We start from the raw sequence: 6,138 nt of genomic DNA, 5'->3' as shown, positions 1-6,138 counted from the left end.
TGCAATGGTTCTCTCTAAGAAAGGAGCCAGAGTGCTACATCCTGCACAGAGACCATCCCACCTTGAACACAACTTCACGTATAGCCTGACTTCCTGACAGTCAGAATACCTTTTTTGTCACATCTGTGTGATTCCAGGATACCTTAACGTCACAGAAGCATGTGTAGCCTGACATTGGACACTCAGGGACACTCAGGGTAGATTTTTCTTCAGCGCCCTTGGTATGCAAAGATTCAGTAATAGCATGACTTCCCAAAAGTCATCATACCTTTCTCTTCAGAGATGCAGGTATACAGGCAATCTTCCCTTCACAGATGAAGGTATAGACTGACTTACGACATTAGGGGTAACATTCCCTCCATAGCTGTGATTTTAAATGATAGTTTATCACTTTTAGGTTGATCCTTCTCTTCAAGTGCATTAATTAACTAGTTCAGGTGTAAAACTTATTAATTTGTATTTTTTCTCCTCTTTTTGTTATAATATCTACACCACCTTATAAAAAAATTAATTTGGCCCTTGTGAACAGAGAGGTACAGAAGTATCATTAAAATTTGCATGGCACCTAAAGCAGCGGTCTAAAAACTGAAATCCCTAAGATGCAGAATGAGGCAGAGAGTGGAAACTGATGTTAGAAGTCACTGCATTGGGGGTTCTATTTTGAAATATTTGAGGTGCATGCCAAAGAGTGTTATATCTGTAGCAAATCAATTTAGTGAATTTTATTTTGTTGTCCTCATATTCCTTGTGTGGCTTTTGTTCATTTTGTACTTTTGTTTAGTGATAGGTATTTTTCTGTTAAAATGTATATAAAGTTACCTCCCCATCATCTAAGGGGTACATTTTTTTAAAATATCAGCTGTTCGTGATCATACTTTTCAAATAATTATTTGTCTGAAAGGGTGGTAGTTTGTTGTTCCTGATTACGTTTTTCCATATTTTCACAAATACATTTCAGATTTTCATGTTCATTAAGCAGACTGGCTCAGGTGTCAGTAATGATGAGGGATACATTTGATTTCATGGTCCTCATTCATCTGCTGCTTGAGTACAAGTACAAGTGTAGATGATATACTCCCAATATGTGCTGTTTTCTCAACATAATTGAGCAAAGTTAATGTTAAACTGATCAATAGAAGATAATTTAAGAAATATTAAATGCCTTATGTGTGTATTCAAAAGTGTGTTTTCTTATATCTGGTAGAAATGTTGGTTCTGGGAATATAAACATGTCCTTGTGGATGAGCAGTCAGTGTTCTAAGTGCTGAGCCTTCTATTCACATACATGAATATGTCATTCATAGCAATAAATGTGATTGGATGATATAACTTCATCTTTATCTCAACCCTGATGCCTTGAAATAAATATATGATTGATTGCATCAGAAACTAACTGAGACCTGGTGCTTATGAAATTTTCCAGGCCCACATCTCCACAAATTGAGGCAAAAGTACAAAATAAATTCTCATGATAGAAGCTGACACTAAAAGTCTTTAAATGGATTGTTGATTAACCTAAACCACAAGAGTGAGTTTGTCTCCCAAGTATTTAAATAGGTATGAATAGGTTACCATATGCTCACATATCAGATATACACCTACTTGAGTTTATACCTCCTTTGAAGAGAGAATAGGAATTTGCAGGCATGAAGTCTCTCTTGTTTGTATGAACTTATGTTCTCCTTCTCTGATACCTGCAAACATTCAATATAGAGCTCAGAATGGTGGTGACTAGAGATGACATGGAGTTGTGAGAAGATCCTGACACTTGAAGTCTGAGGCTTAGACCATAAGGTATTTACAAAGAGATGTGGAGATTGGAAGAAATTTTAGGGAGGGAGCTTGGGGTTTGAAAGCACAAGGATCAAATGTCCGAGAGCTTTCTTCAGTTGTAATTGAGGACAAGTTGGCATAAACTGTACTCTGTTTCCACTCAGCTGTGTTGGGTCAGCGTCCTCCACTCCTTCCACTCTTTAATTTTTGGCAACTCATGTTGTTGTCAGTGACAGTACCCTGCAACATTAGGACTGTAAAGCACGTCAGTCTCCACCGCAGCGATCCCTGGTACCTGCCTGACACACATGAGTAAGGTTATTCTAAGTGACATTTATATCACCCAGTTAACTAACATCTAGTGAAAGCGTAGGCACCATGAAATTCTAAATTTCCTGGGAATTTCATTGTGGGAAATGACTGATCCCAGCTGATGAGAATCTCTCTACTGAAGCAATATCCATGACTTATCTAACCATCTTGATGGAGAGATGGGAACTGACGTTCTTGGGAGGCTTTTAGAAATGGCACAACCTTTAATATATGTCTTAGTTATACTACTTAGTTGTGCATAGCTATTGCCTCCTATCCAAACCTGTTGGGATCCAAGGATGGATTAATTACCTTATGTCTTCATCACTGTTCCAAGTAGTATCAGACAGGTATCATCCCACTAGTTTTCTATACAAAACTGCATATTCAAATCTGAAACCATAACACAACAAGCAGAAATGGACTCAGCAGACCTTACTCAAATGTTTGCACATTCTACATTCACACATACTTAACAGAAAGAAGGGGGAAAAATGTGGGAAAAAAGAGTGAAACGTATACAATGTAATTTAAACAAAATGTATAACAACAAATGTTTAATAAAAATGTGGTGAGAGAGTGAGCTTAACAATTAAGAACACTGGTATTGTTGTATTGGAAAGACATTATATTACTAGAAATCATGGTTCCTCTCCATCTCCTGTAACTTCAGTTCCAAGTGAACTTATTCCCTCTTCTGGCCTCTGCTGGTACTGCACACATCCAAATACCAGAAACTGCATATACATGAAATAAACTTTAAAAATGAAATTCTTTCTGGTCCTTCATAGAAACAGATGTGGCCTTCCTCTGAGCCAGCATGCTCAGAGACAAAGAATCCTTATTCTGAGGAAAGAATACCTCAAATAGCTATTCATTTAATTGTGCATAAGTGGTTTTTTTTTATATTTGAGTTCTATGTGCTTTTATGTGAGACTGCAGTTTTCAGATGGAATAAGAGGCCCTCCACAAATTCACAAGTTGAGAAATCCTCCTGATATTGTGTATTCAGTGTTTTGTAAAAATACGTGTTGAACAATGGGCACATAGGAAATCTGGTTCATTTGTCAACCTCTGATATGTTTCAAATCTCTCAGCCATAATCTGTAAATATTTCTGAGAGGGTAAAATCATGCAGTTAATAAAAGATGATCACATTTGTCTTCCCTGTATCTATGTGGGTGAAATGAGAGAAGCAACTTCAAATAGTTTTGTTCTGACCTCCACATATTTGCAGTTTTCCTTATGTCCACAATCACAGAAATATAAACACATAAACATCAGACAAACAAATAAACACATACACACCAAACACACACACACAAACACACACACACATACACACACACACACACACACACACACACACACACACACACACAAACACGGAGTATGTAGGAGTAATAAATAAGGATTTAACCAATCTAAACACAAAAAAATCTGCTTAACTTTGAAAACTGATCTCACCAGAAACACAGGAAAACTCTCATTTCAGAGAAGAGATGTTAGGAGCCTTGGATACTGCTAGGATTCTTTCTTTTGATTTCTTATTTTGGTGGGGGGTTTTGAGCCAGTGATTCTCTGTGATTTTGTTTTTTTTTAACTCCAAAAATCTGTAGCCCTACTATATAAAAATGATACATTCGTGGAGAAAGAAATAAGAGAAACATCCCCTTTTACATTTGCCACAAACAGCATAAAATACCTTGGAGTAACACTAACCAAAAAAGGGAAAGTCCTGTACAGTTAGAATTTTGAGTCTCTGAAGGAAGAAATCAAATAAGATAACAGAAAATGGAAGGATACCCGATGTACTTAGGTAGCATCAACATTGTAAAAATGGCAATCTTGCCAAAAGCAATCTACAGATTCAATGCAATCCCCATAAAATCCCAGCAAAAGTCTTCACACTCCTTGATAGAACAATGCTCAACTTTATATGGAAAACCAAAAGACCCAGGATATTCAAAGAAACACTGTACAATAAAGAACTTGTGGAGGCATCACCATGCCTGGTTTCAAACTCTATTACAGAGCTATAGTTTTGAAAATAGCTTGGTATTAGCACAAAAATTGACAGGTAGACCAATGGGATTGAGTTGAAAATCCTGATATTAACCCACACACCTACAAATACCTGATTTTTCTCAAATAAGCTAAATATACATGATGGAATAAAGAAAGCATCTTCAACAAATGGTGCTGGCATTACTGGACGCTGGCATGCAGAAGACTGCAGATGAATCCATGTCTATCATCATGCACAAAATGGAGTAAGACCAAATGGATCAAAGACCTCAACATAAATCTAGCCACACTGAACGTATTAGAAGAAAAAGTGGCAACTATCCTTGAACGAACTGGTACAGGAGACTGCTTCCTGAAAACTACACCAGTAGCACAGACATTGAGATCAACAATTAATAAATGGGACCTCTTGAAACTGAGAAGCTTCTGTAAGGCAAAGGAAACAGTCAGCAAGACAAAATGGCAGCTCACAGACTGGGAAAAGGTATTCACCAACCCTATATCTGACAGTTGGCTGATTTCCAAAATATAGAAAGAACTCAAGAAGCTAGTCTCCAAAACACCAAGCAATCCAAATAAAAAGTGGGGTACAGAACTAAATAGACAGTTCTCAATAAAGGAATCTAAAATGACTGAAAGACACACATAAAGTGTTCAACATCGTTAGCCATCAGGGAAATGCATATCCTGTCAGAATGGTTAAAATCAAAATCACCAATGACAGTTTATGCTGGAGAGGATGTGGAGAAAGGGGAACACTCCTCCACTGGTGGTGGGAGTGCCAACTTGTGCAGCCACTTTTTAAATCAGTACGGTGACTCCACAAGAAAATGGGAATCAGTCTACCAAAAATCCAGCAATTCCACTATTGAGCATATACCCAAAAGAAGCACATTCATACAACAAAGACATCTGTTCAACGATGTTCATTGCAGCACAATTTGTAATAGCCAAAAACTGGAAGCAGCCTAGATGCCCCTCAACTCAAGAATGGATAGGGAAAATGCGGTACATTTAAACGATGGATTACTACTCAGCGGGAAAAAAAAAAACAAAACAATGTAATCCTGAAATTTGCAGGAAAATGGATGGAAATATTAGAAACCATTCTGAGGGAGGTAATCCAATCACAAAAAGGCAAATATGGTATGTACACACTCATATGTGGATTTTAGACATAGGGTAAAAATTACCAGCCTACAATCCACACTTCCAGAGAAGCTAGTAAACAAGGAGGAACCTAGACAGACATACATGGTACCCTGGGAAGGGGAAAGGGACAAGATCTCCTGGGCAAATTGGGAGTATGGGGAGGGGAGAGGGAGCCATCAGAATGAGAATGGTAGAAGCCGAGGTGTGAGGAGGACTTGAGGCAGCAGGAAGTTTGGGTTGGAGGAAGAGTAGAGGAGAGAAATATAAGAGATACCATAATGCAGGGAGCCATTATAGGTTTAAAGAGAAATCAGGCACTAGGGAAATGTCTGTATATCTACAAAGATTATACCAAGGTACAGTCTAAGCTACAGAGTACAATCTACATTTAATACCCTCCCCTGATAATGAAATTGATGCCTGATGTATATGCCATCCTAGAGCCTTCACTCAGCAGCTGGTGGAAGTGGAAGCAGACACCCACTGCTAAGAAATAAACTGAACAGGAATCCAGTTGCTTAGAATGAGGAATGATGAGCAAAGTCGTCAAGAATATCATAATGGTGAAACCCACAGAAACAGCTGACCTGAAGTAGCGGGAGCTCTTGGACCTCAGTATTGAACCGATCCAGAACCCATGAATATGGGTGTCATCGACGAGGCCTCAGAAATCTCTGTAGCCTCTTGTAGTAGATCAGTACTTATCCCTAGCATAGGAATGGACTTTGGGAGCCCATTCCACATAGGGAGAAACTCCCTCAGCCTAGACTACAAGGGAGGGCCTAGACTGTATCTCAAAGGATATGACAGACTCTGAAGACCACCGTGGAAGGCTTCACTCTCCCTGGGGAGCAGAAATGGTATGGGATAGTT

The sequence above is a fragment of the Cricetulus griseus genome, unplaced genomic scaffold (assembly GCF_003668045.3).
Source record: "Cricetulus griseus strain 17A/GY unplaced genomic scaffold, alternate assembly CriGri-PICRH-1.0 unplaced_scaffold_120, whole genome shotgun sequence".
In the NCBI taxonomy this organism is placed as follows: Eukaryota; Metazoa; Chordata; class Mammalia; order Rodentia; family Cricetidae; genus Cricetulus; species Cricetulus griseus.
Note: the sequence above shows the minus strand (reverse complement) of the source record.